We start from the raw sequence: 15,385 nt of genomic DNA, 5'->3' as shown, positions 1-15,385 counted from the left end.
ATAATATTCCCTGTTGTCTGTGTGTGTCAGTTGCCACATAATTTCTCGCACATCTTTATACATTTTTTTGAATAGTACCTCACACCAACTTAAAGGAAATACCTGACACTTCTGTCCATTAAAGACATCGAGGTCCTAAGACACACAGACACAGCTTGTCACACGGACGAGCGCAAAATGACTGGAAAGAGAGCGAGGCCAGAGAGGGCTGAGGAGATGTAGGAAGGGGAATATCTTCATGTGTTGGTAATCAATGTCCCGAGTTCGAAAATCGATTATGTTTGGGATAATCCCCCTCCGCCTGGGATGACTCCTGGTGGCCCCCTGCCCTGGGCACCACACCAAACCAAAGGACCATGCACCCAACCTGGGATTCATCCTGGACTCCTCCCTCATGATGACCAAACAAGTCAACGCCGTCTCGTCATCCTGTTTCAACACCCTGTGCATGCTCCGAAAGAACTTCCGGTGGATCCCCACCGAAACCAGGAAGACGTCACCCAGACCCTCGTCACCAGCCGACTGGACTACGGGAACACCCTCTAAGCGGGAACCACAGCCAAACTCCAGAAAAGACTCCAGCGCAAAGAGAACGCTTCTGCACGACTCATCCTGGACATCCCCCGTCACGACCACATCTCTGATTATCTGAGAGACCTGCACTGGCTCCCCGTCAGCAAGAGGATCACGTTCAGACTCCTCACCCACGCAAACAAGGCTCTCCACGACCTGGGACCCAAGTACCTCAACAACCGCCTCACTTTCTACACACCCACCCGACAGCTCCGCTCGACCAGCCTCGCCCTCGCCACTGTCCCACGTACTCGCAGAGCCATTGCCGGAGGAAGATCCTTCTCCTACCTGGCGGCCAAGACATGGAACTCCCTCCCCATCCACCTACGACTGACCCACGACCATCTCTCCTTCAGGAAGCAACTCAAGACCTGGCTATTCGAGCAGTAGCAGACCCCTCCCCCCCCCCCGCCCCCCAGCCCAGCGCCTTGAGACCGTAGCGGGTAAGTAGCGCGCTTTATAAATTCACCTGATTGATTGATTGATTGAATGCGGGCAGTTTATACAAATACATTAATGCCTACTGCTCCATAAATCACTGGTTCTCATGGAAAGGGAAGGAAACGCCCGGCCCTTGCTTAATCCTTGCTTCTCAGATTAAAGCGTGTGCCCTGCTGGGAGCTGAACTTTAACCCCCAGGCTACAGAGCAATGCGAGCGTTAATGGCAGATGCCACAGACAGACGGAGCCCCCTGAGATACTTGGGTCAATCCAACGCTAGCAAAAACAAGCAAAGGCACAGCCAATAGGTCTCGCCTTTGGGACCTTATAAGTGTTTTGTCCCCATGCCGGGGGTCTGCTTGGATGCAGATTCAGAGCGCTTTGCATGTGAAGGGGTCATTGCATAGAGGTGAAAGAACCCCATCAGAAACTGGAAGTTCCAGCTGCAGTGACAATGGCCGGCCATCAGAAAACCCAAAACGGCCTGCACTCTCACCCTCACCCGTTACTCATATCCGAGCCCTTCCCCAAGTAAAAAAATGCACAAGCCCGTGCCTAAATGTAATACATGCACGGTGCACATTTTGTGAAGACAATAGGCCCGTCCAAAGCATTCACACCAGCTAATCTCACTGATCCTGTTGTAATCAGAATGAGATAAACATATACTTTGACTGTGTGAGAGGCCCGGGCCACAAGACCCCTCCCTGAACGAGGGCACGAGGAGGAACGCTGGCTGCATTACAGAATGGTGCCCGTAGCCTAAAGGATACGTGCAAAGCGTCAGCAAAACCCCACAGTGAAATGTGTAAACAAGTGGGCTGGGCCACCCACAAAAAAGTGCACACTTGATATTCCCAGAAAAAGTCAATGCATCGCACTTTCAGAAATAAGGAAATTGTGCCAAGGTACCCGAGGGCAGTGTGTTTCAATTTATTTTTTGGAGGGATGATATACATTCTTTTTACTCTTCCTTTTCTCTAAAATCCACGCTTTGTTTTTGCTATGAATAACTTTCCTACAAGCTGTTAATTCCGAGACTACGGTGTCTCAAGTATTATGAAGCCGCAGCTTTGGAGAACTATATAAACACACGTCTTGCTGTTGCATCTGGTCCCTGTCCTTCGTGGTGGGATAAGGGACAGCCATCGAGCCCCCGTTGCAGGGCAAATAAGTAGAAACCCATCGTACATTTAGTGCATTTGGTACCATCATAGAATTTGACAAAGCGGATGCTCCGACTTTGGTAGCAGATCAGGGTCAGTTTGAAAAGTGCTGAGGCTTTGCTAGTGAGAAAGCAGAAGTAAAGCGCGCACAGAAGGGTGAGGGTGTCTAATTATTGTAGCATTAGTAGCCAAATGATTATTTGCAAAGGAAAGTGTTGTGGTATTTATTAAACCATTGGTGGCCTTGTAACCACAGGGGGATATTCAGGTTGTGCAACAACAAGAACCCGTCTGAACGTTGGCCCTCGTGTACACTGTCCTTGCAGAGCTATACATGTGTGGCACTGGCATCATCACACATTTTACAATCACAGCAGATTTAGGCCCTAATGACCGGTGATCATTTCCTTTTTCGCCCGCACCAGGATTACCATTACCTGCCTGGGGTCCTGGTTATTAGGGGAGAGGGAAGTAACAGCAATTCGGAGGTTTGGGGAACATAAGGAAATCGGACTTACTGTGCCGATTTTACGCTTTTGCCCTTTGCTGCACTGAGACCCTGCGCGTGTGCAGCAGGTGAAACACCGCAGAACTCCAGTGTTGCCCCCCACTTATAATTCCACTGGGGTCAGTAACTGCTGTTAACAGCCTCAACAGAATTATCGCACCGCTCATGGACTTTAGCGTAAGACTGCACATGTGGTAATACGACATCACAGTACCGTAAAACATTGTGGGGTCCACCAGCAAAAATTACATTTGATAGTTTTTTAATTTGTGAGTGGAATAAACCTAATACCACGGAGGTGGGAGAGAGAGAGTGTGCGTGCTTGTGTGTATGTGTGTGTGTGTGTAACAGAGGGATCATGGGGCACGCGAATACAACATTCTTAAATCCTTCAAAGTTCAGTGTGATGGTTTGCGTTCAGGAATATCACATAGACTGTGCTCGAGCGCATCTTTAGCACAAGCCATGAGACCGCTGCCTCACTCTCCTTAGAGATCAGGGCTTCACTGCTGGCGGAGTAACGTCAAGCCGCCCCCCTCGAGTGTCACTAGAACTCCTCGTTTATCGCACAGTAGGAGGCGTGTGACACACTAGCTGCCGCCCAAACCTCGGGGGTTCACTGTTGGAGAAGCAGGGCCCCTCGGGCAGGTCAAGTGAGGAGCTGCGGGAGAAACACTAAATAAACAATAAATGCGGTTCATTCATGTGCATTTCCCATAGGCAAGAGCCACGAGTGTGTAACGCGCCGGCACTAATGACAGGGAAGGCTCGTATTAATTGAGGGGGGCAGCCTTATGGCTTTAGGGTGTCTGGGGCAAGACAGTAACAACAAGCCCGGGAGTGGTGCGCGCAAACTTGTGCCCACGAAAAACAGATGGCACGCTGCGCGTAACCGCAAGCTGTAGGCCATGGGCGGCTACAATTCCTGGCAAAGGTGGGACATGCACCCGCCTTTGCCCAATTGCATGCTGCCTTCGGACGCAAAGACCAATAGGAAGAAAGCCCCCCAAAAAACACACGTACGAGCGTGTGAAAAGTACTGATCGATTCCAAGAGGTCGTTTTCCTAGAGTAGCGCATACGCGCTGCCCTAGGCTCTAGCCAAAAAAGATGGGGATTCATTTCAACCACATTTGCAAAATGTCCGGTTTATGGATCTAAAATGCAATTGAGAGTTGAGAATTATATTCAAACTCTTCCTGTCGGTGGGACAAGAGAGCGGAGCCACTTTTTATATGTTTTCGGACATTCAAAGTCTATTTCAGCAGTGCACCCTAAAGAGATTATTTTTATTACAGCAGAGGTACACAAACAACAGATCTATATGTGTCTGTCTGTGTATAAAAGGGTTGGATGAAAGTAATAAGGTTGTGATGGAAAGAGGCGTGGGGAACGTAGATGGTATATTACTTGACAACACTCTAGCTTATTACATGTTCACTTACACAGTTGTATATTTGCACAAAATCACACTTTTCGGTCAGATGCTGGGATTAGCACCATTTCTTGGGGCCTCAAGCTTCACCATTTAGTCACTGGAACGCATTCCCATCAAGGCCGTCTTAGCAGTGGTGAGGAATGGCGCGGCTGACAGATGTGTCGAGGAAATCACTCGCCTGTCTTCAGATTTGGTGAATCAGAGAACGGTGGAGGGTGGTAATTTTTTTCTATAACATGCTCCTTTGTACTCCCTCCATAAGGCACTTTTGCTATTTTTTCTTTCCACACTACACCCCCATCTTTGCTCATTCACATAGTTTTGAAATGTTCATGTCCCTCTCTTCCTGATGGCCAGCCCCGCAGCTATCAATGGTGCAGGAGGTGCAGTGGCACCAGGGTCCAGGGGCCCACTGATCCCTAATTATTGTTGTATTTAATTACTCAACCAGTTTTCCCGGGGGCACAATTTCCTTGCTTGCACTAGGGCCCATGGTACATTTGCTATGCCACTTCTCCAGGTCATGCTGTTCCGCTTCTTAGACACGCCACAGACTGCACTGAACCACCACCACACGTTTGGTTATGGGGGTGGAAACTCTGATACAGTAAACACATTAATGGTACGCAATAAACTAGCTTGTGTAGTCTGTTCTATTTGCTCTTGTAAGACTTTGTATCCACTCCAGATGTAATAGGTCTGTAAATACAAGGTAGTCAGCAATTAAATCATATGCCACTGTATGTAGGGTGTCACTGACTTTCTCTAACAAACTAGTCTTACACACAGATTGTGGAAACTCCAACAGCAAAAGTACAGTGGCAGTAGCTTCTTGGGGCAGCCTGTATTTTAAAAAAACTGCAATAATAAAAGGCATTGCCATTTACAATACCAATAGGTCAATGTTTCTAAAATGCTAGACCTATTGCATTGCACATGCTTGTTTAATATATGCAGCTATGAAAAGACAGCTAAACAAGTTCTTAAATTACATAAGAGAATTGGAGAACAACGGTGATGCTGTTGACTTAAGGCATTATTGTGGGTCAGTCCACACAATTGGGAATTCCCAGAGCTATTGATTGCAGATCAGAAATATCCTGATCAGGATGAAAGTCAATGTACGCGACATCAGTGAGACCGCTGGAGGGCCTCAATGTGTTTTTCTTTTTCTCAACGCCAGATTAAAAGTCTCTGCAAAATGGGGGTGCACCCAGAGTGTACACCTGCCCATAGTAGACGGAGGCTAATGACATTTTATCCTGACATATAAACTCTGGTGCTCGGTGGGAGCTGAACTTCTTTTCGTGTTCAAAGGCCTTTTTACCTAAACCCCCGGATGAGAAGTTTACACACCCTCTCCTGGTACACTCTGTCCAATTTAGTGTTTAGAGTCCTTCTCTTCCGCAGGAGTGAATGTTGTGTGTTTGGGCTGACATATGGCGTGCATGGAGACTGAACGTGCTATGAAAAGTACCCTCCATCAGTTACAAGTACCACAAGATGGTGAAGGCCATTCCAGAGTCTCTATCCTTGGAGCAACCTTGACATTTGTAGCCCAGAGACCAGACAGACACTTCCCCTCTGCTAGGTTTGTGATTGACAGTGGCATTGAGTGCAGCCTCCTATCTATATTATTAATAATAATCCTTAATTGTAAAGCGCAAACATATCCCCCCTTAAAGTTTCAAGGTGCTGGGGGCCGTCGGGGAGATTAAGTGAGCTACTGCCCAGAGTCACATGATGCTGAGCTGAGCTGCCGCCGCCGATCGAACTGTGATCCCCGTGCTCCGGAGTCCGCCACTCTGCCCGCTGCACCACACCTCTCCCATTTCTATGTGAACACAAAAGAACAAACACACCCTGGTCTCTTGTTCGACAGCCTTGCCTCCATATCTGTTAGGAGATAAGCTGTGCTCAACTCAGGATGTCTGTTCATTGATTCACACTATATGATTTTGGGGAACCTGTATATGCTCTTTTGTGCTCTGCCAAGGACTGTCTAAAAATCCCAGAGACCTCTCATAAGAAGCCCATCATCTCTCCTTGAGTGGGTCACAGGGGTGTATCGTCTTCATCGTGTGTCTTATGATAGACTCCCGTTGGTGAAGAAGGTCACTTTCATTACTGGACCTCCTGACTTTGTCCATGCAGATCAGTTTACAGATGCAACAGGACCTTGGGACAGATGTGCAAACTTTAGGAATACCGATTTCCTAATTGTGATTCTCTCCGAATGCAATTAGGAAATCGGTATTCCTAATATATGAAACACTCGGAGTTTCATTTGGGGATTCCTTGTGGGTTGCAAATCGAACTACCTCATGAGTATGAATGAGGTAGGGTGCAGTTTGCGACCGTAATAGGAATCACAATCATCACAGGGATGGTTCCCTGCTGAGGTCAGCAGATCACCAAGTATGTGATTGCATTTTAATAAAGCAATCTTTTTAAAAATGCAGCCCATTTTGCTTAAAGGAAAATGGGATACATAGAAAAGCAACACAACAAAACCTTAAAGTTTTATTTTTTAAGAGCAGGAAGTAGTCCATGGGACCAGTGCCTGCTCTTAAAATATATCATCATTTGCAATCTCAAAGGGGAAGTTTTAAATTGGTGGTAAAGTATTACTGTTTTGCGACCGCAATTTGGTTGCAAAACAGTAATACAGACCATACCAATTCGATATTTGTTTGGGATGCCTGAAATTCACCCCTTTCAAATACCACATAGCAAATCCAAAACGCGATTCAGTAACAAGTTACTGAATCGTGTTTTGCATTTTGCACATTTGAAAATGCATTTTTCCGGTGGCAAATGGACCGATACTGCAAATCGGACCATTTGTTACTGGAAAAGTGCTTTGTACAAATGGCGCTTGGTCCTTACATCCCTGATGCACAGTTGCTACTGAAAACCGGTGGTTTCAGTGAGTGCTCCTGGTCCACTGCCACCTGAACACTTAGGGTCTTATCATGACTTTGGCCATCTTCCAATGGGACTGCCACAACGGAGGTCCCCATTATAAAAAAAGCGGTTACCCTATTGTAGTCTTGGACCTGGGCAGTAATTCGATATATAAAAAAAAATTGGCCTAGACCTTGGTTAAAGAAAGTGTCAATCTGATTCCCTTAATTTTTAAACAAATCGGAGCATGTAGACTTATCAGCTCAGGGTAACAAAGACCAATCAGAATTAGTGACGTGCAACAACCCAGGAACGAGGGTGCAATTCAAGGGAGGCACATGTGCACCCCTGCATAAACCCTCAGGCCCAAATTTGGCTGGCGGCCAATTAGCGCCCCCTTACCTGCATGTTTGCTACCCTTTTTCATGGTAGGATTCCACCCATGAGAAGGGAGGTGGATATGCAGGTCGGCATTGGCACTGCCACAATATTCAGGCCGTTGTCAGACTGCCACCACAGCAGGATCCTTGATTGCGGCAGAGGTGCTGGTCTTGTGGCAGTCCCAACGCCATACTTGTACTAGGGCGGATGGGTGGTGGTGGTCGGACTGCCACAGCGAGTAAAGTGGTCCCAGGTCCGCCATACTCATAATAAGGCCCTTAGTCTCTGGCCAGCAGGGCCGCACTGGCTGTAGTGGACACCGGGAATTTTCCCAGTGGGCCAGAGGGCTGGGGGCCGGTTTTGTGGCTTTGGGGCCGGTTTTGAAATATTAGCCCCCTGTAACAAAAGTAGGAGCGGTGCTTCTTACTATCAACCCCCCACCCCTCCCCCCCGGCTCCCAGGGCCGGTCGAGCAGCAATCTGACAGGGGCTGGCTGTTCCCAGTCTGGCCCTGTCCCATTCATGAAATATGGGCCCTAAAACTTTGGTACCTTCAGAGGCACCTCCTCTGGGGCGAGTTAATTTCTGGCACCTGTAATCACAGTAACAGTGAGTTAAAGCAGTCTCTGGCCTCCCATTAAACTCTATTCAGTGCCTCTGTATAAGGCACCAACAGCCTCATTATGTGAGCATTCGAACATTGATTTTGGCCCTGTTTTTTGAATCCCAGTTCAGGTTTGTGTGGTGAACTTTTGGGTATTTTAAATATTTCTGAAGCTTGTGACATTTTAGGCAGATTCTCAGCTACATTGGCTCAATCCCAATGAGATATGTTTGAATGAAAACCTCCTCTGTTAAGAGAACTAATCACGCCCTAAAGTTAGATAAGAGTCCTGGAGAGCACAACAAGGGGCACAGAGAAACTCAGACATAGAGCAGCAATGTTTGTAAATTGTAGCTTTCTGGCTGGCACTTTTGTTCCATTGACTAGAGGAATATAAGCAAAGTCATTGTACAGAGATTGACAGTCAAACGTTTCAGAGGACAGCAGAGGAGCAATAATTCTGTCCCCACTGAATATCACTGCGCCTAGAAGTCAATGTTATAATTTGACTAGTAGCCCATGCCATCTTCTGGGTGTATGGAGGGAGTGGGCTCTCCATGAAGAGCAGCGCAGAGAACACAGGCTGTGCGTAGTAGGGTGTTGCCCACCTAAGGGTGCTTGAGTGCCTGAAGGAAATGGGCTCTATGTACAGTCTGCGCACTCAGCACAGAATGTGCGTTGTAGGGGCTTTCCACCTAATGGGGTCTGGATCTCTAGAAGGAGTGCCTTGGATTTCTGGAGGGAGTGGCTTTTCTAAGATAGCATCTTTTTTGTGATTTGTGGTGAATCCATTCAGATGTGTTTGTTAAATTAGCATTTACACAGTGCTCCCGTTGGGCTTAAAGGTTTTAAAGAGCTTCGTAAAGGTGTATAGTTGGTCCCTCAGAAGTTCTGTGGTACCTAAAAATGAAAAAAGAGGGCCTTCTGATTAGTTACAGGTGCATTATCTCCTGTCGGCTATTTCAGTAATACCGGACTGGGCCTGCTCCCATGGTATAGAGTGATCTGATTGACTGGCTGCAACTGACAATAAAATAGTGAGTACTGGGGGGGGAAGGGGGTGGGAGGGGGGAGGGACAGCCTGATTCCCAGACACTAGAGGGGAGAGCCGAGAGAAACAACCAGGGGCCAAAAGTTTAAAATGCTGAAGACCACGGGCACCACAGTTCTCCTGCATGCCCCAGTGCAGCCCTACTGTGATGTACCACTGTACTCCAACAGGAACCACCACTCATTCAAGCTTTCTCTTCATAGTACCACAGTACTATGCTGACTTCATTGAGAAACCTTCCACAGCACCACATTACCTTGGGGTTGAAGCTTGTTTGATGTTACCACAGGAGTACTTTGATATGCAAAAAAAAACAAAAAGGAAAGGAAATGTGGGCTGAGTATCTGTGTGTGTGGGGGGGGGGGGGTTGAAGGGCCTGGTCATGGGCCAGCCCTGTGACCAACCGCACTGCTGCATATAACAAAGGCTGTGCGCAATAGGGGTGTTGACTGAATATGATCAAAAATCCCCAAATAATCACTGAAAAACAGAAAAGTTAAAGGGACATTGTAGTTAGGCATGGTAAAAAGATCTTAGCTTTCATTAAAATAAACTGAAATTCATTGATGAAAACAAAGGTTAAAATAACATTATAGTTAGGTGTCAAACTTATTAAAAACTAATGTTAAAAAACAGAAAACCACTACAATTCATATGTTATAATTTAGTGAGCCAACTACAACTCGTGCCCCTACCACACAATGCTTAAGATCTCATATATTACATAATTCATGACATGTTAAAAGACATCATTCGTGACATCACTGCTGATATCTCAAATAACATAATTGATTACATCACTGCTGACATCATTTAGTAATCATGACGTCATCCTGTACGGTTTGTGGACTTGAAGTAATTCAACATGAATTTATGTCATCACTGAAGTCATTTCGTGTGTCATGAGTGATGTAATATGTGAGGTAATGAACAGTACATGGGGAGAGACACCCAGGGCACCCCACAGGATGTCCTATGTTGAGGGCTGCCGGAGAGCCCCAGTGCCCCCACAGAATTTCCGCTTCCATGCCTACACCTATCCTTGTTGCAGTGGGAGCCCACAGGAGCTGGTGTTTGTTGCTCCCTCTGGGTGGGAGTAATCCAGCATTTTCCCTGCCCAAGATCACAGGCAAGGAAAGGTTTTGTGCTCCCATCCGACAGGAAATGTTTTGTGCTCCCGCCAGGTGGGAATTCATTACACTTTCTCTGCCCACTCTCTCAGGCACGGAAATAAACAGTGTCTTGTGGGTTGAGGACCACACAGGCCCTGAGCCAGCCATGGGGGATGGGGTTCCTAGTTCTAAAATGGCGGCTGTCACATCACTGTTGATGTGGTTGCAGCCAATCTGTCGGCTCTGCAGATCCTCTGAAGCACGATATATACAACTGCTTGAGCCTTAATTGCTTAAAAATTACTGAACGGATTTACATCAAAGCACCCTTTCTGGACCAGATCTAGCTTTCTTGCAAATTTGGTTTAAACTTGTTCAGTGATTTGGGCTGTAGCTGTGTCTAAAGTTCCTAAGGAAAAATTAATAGGGAAAATGAATTTTGTGATCCCCCCTTCCCCTTTTTCTTGGCTCCCGCTTGACGGATTACCCCAAAATTGTGCATGCACGAACGAAACAAAAAGTATCATTCTTTTGGAAAGTTGTGTGGTCATTTGTCAGACTGCACCAAATTTGTTAGCTAAGCAAAAAAGGTATTTCCTATGGAAACACGATTTTAACAGTAACTATCCAGTGGTGGCTATATGTATATATTTATCGATGGATTCACTGAAAAACACAAAGGTTAAAAAGACGTTATGATTAGGTTAGGTGAAAATGTCAGTTAAAACGTACTGTTTTAAAAAAAAATTAAAACAGAAATTCACAAGTTATAGTTATCTCAGGTTACTGTAACTTGTGCCCTAAAGTTACTATAATTCGCGGCCCCGCTATGCACAGTATTTTCATCAATGGTGTAATTTCTAATGTAGCAGTGATATTGTCAATGATCACATAGAACATGCTCCTTAGTACACCTCGGGGAGAAGGGCTTCACTCCCCCTCCCATAAATGTAAAAGGATTTGGCCCTGGGAATGGGATCCCCGGGGACTTAATTTATTTCAAGGGGTGGTTTGCACACCCCAGCTCCAAAATGCACAATTTGGCCAAGGGGGGCAGGATATCCCTAACCTGTTGCCTTATATCTTTTTTAAAACATTTTTTGAGAACAGGGGACTGAGGGCCCGATTCATAGAACTAACTTAAGACAAAATCCTAAACTTACTACCATTTTGATATTCACAGAAGGCACTTACTCATTTTGGTATTCACAGAAATTAGGAGTCCTAACTTTAGGACTCCTAAATGCCTTCTGTGAATACCGAAAGTCTTAAAATTAGGATTTTTCTCAATTTAGTAGTAGTAAAGTTAGGATTCCTAACTTTAGAACTCCTAAATGCCTTCTGTGAATACCGAAAGCTTAAAATTAGGATTTTTCTCAATTTAGTAGTAGTAAAGTTAGGACTCCTAACTTTCGGACTCCTAATGCATTCTGTGAATACGGAGAAAAATCCTAATTTTAAGAATTTCGGTATTCACAGAAGGCATTTAGGAGTCCTAACTTTACTACTCCTAAACTGAGAAAAATCCTAACTTTAGGACTTTCGGTATTCACAGAAGGCATTTAGGAATACTAAAGTTAGGACTCCTAACTTCTGTGAATACCGAAATGAGTAAGTGTCTTCTGTGAATACCAAAATGAGTAAGTGCCTTCTGTGAATACGAAAATGGAAGTAAGTTTAGGATTTTGTCTTAAGTTAGTTCTGTGAATCGGGCCCTCAGTCCCTGAGTCCTGAAGTGGCTGCCATCATATCTTGTTGATGTAGAAACCATCGCAATGGACCGCACACCGCTAGCCTTTGACGGTTGTTTGGCGGCCTTCTCTTCCACCCCTAACTATTTTCTCTACTGATGAGGGAAGTTATCCCGAAACCCGAGCCATGTCTCGGGCGATATCCAAAAACCCGGGACATGTATCGGGTCTAGAGATCATCAGTCCAACAAGTACCTACTTGCACCCACATGGGTGAATCACTCAAGAACTCCATGTACCAGAGCCCCGAGGGGCGATCCGGAGGAGGGGCTAGCGGTGTGCGGTCCATTGCGATTGTTCTATATCTTGTTGATGTGGTGGCAGCTAATCGGATCTTATGTTGAGATCTGTCAGCTCTGCGGATCAGCCTCAGTGATATATACATGTACTTTGAAACTTGATTTCTCAAATTACTGAACAGATTTACACTAAATCATAAAAAGCACTCTTTCTGGACCAAGATCTAGCTATCTGTCAAATTTGCTGTAATTCCATTTGTGTGGTATCCCAGTTCAGATGTACCATGGAAAATTGCAAAGAGAAAACTTGTTTTGGGACCCCCCTTTTTTGTGTCCCCACTTGATTAATCAGTCCGAAACTTTCCTGTGCTGCCAGCAAGACTGACAACCTCAGGCTCTATGAGGAGGCTGTATGGGGACATGCGGTGCAGTTGGTGGGAGTTTAAAAGTCGTGGACTGCCCTGCTGCAGGCAGCGGACTGCTCCGCTACTTGATTGTGGCCTCGTGTTTATGTCTCTTGGGCCCCGTGTAGACCTCAAGATGGCGGCCGCCTCACTCAAGATGGCCCCACCGCCCAACCTGCCCCACTTGCAGTGGCAGCCGCCTTCCTAATCCCCTTACACAGCTGTGCATTTGCGCCATCCATACAAAAGGCCTACTATCAAAGCCGCAGATCATGCGGTATCATGAGTTACCACTGGGAGCTTGCTGGGGCAAGTTTATCCTGCCACCCGGGCTGGGTGAGTTGGGCTAAGGTCAGAAACTCACCAGGAGGATGCCATGCACTTCCTGTCACAGGCCACGCCCGTTCAGTCACTTTGGGCAATTAAGGCTCACAAACATTGCATAAGTCACACTGCAGAACATTTGCAGTCGACAAATCTTAAAAAGATCTGATTGGCTGTCACCACATCAACAAAGATGTGGCAGCAGCTCTCTTATGACTTGGGGACTAATTTCCCTGTCCTGGAAACAAGTTTAAAAGAAATATAAGGGGGCATGGTGAGGATACCCTGCCCATTAGACCTGTGGCCAAAAACATAATATTAAAAACATTTACTGCAAATTTGTTGTGCATCCATGGGTAAAAATTATTTTTAAAAGCACAGGCTCCCACCCTTATAAACAAATTCTGGGGTGGGCCAGGGTGCCGCAACATATATTTGATAGGGGAGGGGGCATGCAGCCCCCTTCCCAAGCCTCCTTGAAGCCCTGGGGACCCCATCCCCCAGGGCCCATAGGTTAATTAAAGGTTAGGAGGTGTGAGGCCCCTGGGATCCCATTTCTCCGTTGCAGGAGGGCAGCATGCACCCCCTCTCCCCAAGACACGTTATGGCCCAGGGACCCAATCCAAAGGGCCGTTTCAACTTTATTGAGGAGGGGAGCAGGCAGCCCCCCTCCCTGGTCCATGCTCCATGGCAGTGTCTTGAGGACCCCATCACCCAGGACACCGCCTTTCTCCTGCCTGCAAGCACATGGGCAGAGAAGTCTTCTGTGCTCCTACCGGCAGAATCAGATATCTGCTTCCGCTTGGGGGGGAGCACAAAAATGTCTCCGTGCCTGCTCTCTCGCCGGCCTGGCGGGGGCGATCCACCTGCCATCCTAATGGACCCCTTAGTGTTAAAACCCTGAGGACATAGAGGTTTTTAAGTAGCTCCTCTCAATTCTGGTCCATGAACTGAAAAGTTGAAGGGATATAATTACGAAGGTGGATAAAACACATTGGCAAATGTGTGAATACAGTGAGTCCTTAGACAAGATACTGTCTATACAACTTGCAATTGCGAGAGTTTAAGCTATTGGCATTGTAAATGACAATGCCTTTTACTTATATATTTTGATAATTAATACATATATAAAAGGCATTGTCATGTACAATGCCAATAGCTCAAACTCTTGTAAATGCGAGACCTATTCAAAGAAGTGGCTGCCATTGTCCCGGGCTGCTTAGACAGTGAAAGCGTGCACCGCCAGCTGAATGCTGCAGGAAAGCATGTTGTGCCTACAGTAGGAGAAACTATTTAACCCCTTCGGTGCGTCGGACAGCCCCCAGCCATTCCACGTCACTGTGGGAGTGTACAGAGAACGGCCGGGGGCCGTCTTAAACACGCCCACTCCATAAATTCCCCACATCGCGGCGAAATTCGCGCCATGGTCAACGGGCTAAAGAAAATAGTGCTTACAGACTAAAAAAGACTCACCGTGTAACAACCAAAGTAAAAGGGCCAGTCCCCATGTGAGGTTACAAGTGACGACAAGGCAGTACTAAGGAGGGACTAACAAGCCTTTTAACAAATGTGAAGCCATCCTTTATGAAGGACAATGACACAAGTCAATGACAAATATGGACGGAGAGTGGGCGGGGCTTCTATTCCATATTCCAATACAGCATGTCTCGCAGTGCATGTGCTGCGCAGGCTCGAAGTAAGAAGGGTTGCAGGAAAAACTTGTAGCTATTTGCAAATGGCAGGGATTACAGATATATGGATAGGAGAACTGGGCTTCAGTATTTAAAGAATATCATCGTGGACTCTATCAGACAGTGGTGAAGGGAGGAGAGGTGTATCCCACATTTACAAGTATCCCACATTATAGGTTTGGCAAGTATTTGTATTCAAGTTCTTTGGAGGCAGTGACAGATAAATTGGTCATAGTTTTGGAAGACCCAAGTACACTGGAGAAGGATAGAATGTGTGTTAAGCATCTTCTGAATGCTAAGAAAGCAGAGTAAGATAGTTGTGGACGAATTTTACAAAGCATTTGAGAGTAAGCCAACCCCGTTATTTCTAGCTTCGGCTACTAGTTCTGCTACAGACCATGTAATTTAAGTAATCTAAGTGTGACAACACAGGACCAACGTAAGTAGGGCTGTTGTGGCATATATTAATATGCTACTAATATTTCTGAAGTAATTGTAGTGAGGGTGTGAGGATGATGAAAAAGTATTTAATAAAGTCTTTGGTCTGTGCCTATGACATCTTTTTGCCAGCGGTGAGGTTTATTCTGAAATGCATAGTGTATTCAAACGCTGTACTTAGCTACAGTGGCCCAGGCTGAGTATGAGTACCGAATGTACTTCTGGACAGATCATGATTGAATGAGGCACCAGTCAAGGAAACCCTCTTTCTGTCCATATGCCATATATGAAGTACATTTTGTCATTGGGGAGCTACTTCCAGTTGTAATGAATAAGGCAGAAGTTACGATTTCCACCTA

This window comes from Lissotriton helveticus, chromosome 2_1 (genome assembly GCF_964261635.1).
Source record: "Lissotriton helveticus chromosome 2_1, aLisHel1.1, whole genome shotgun sequence".
In the NCBI taxonomy this organism is placed as follows: Eukaryota; Metazoa; Chordata; class Amphibia; order Caudata; family Salamandridae; genus Lissotriton; species Lissotriton helveticus.
The sequence above is the reverse complement of the archived record's forward strand: the minus strand, read 5'-3'. Positions refer to the sequence as shown.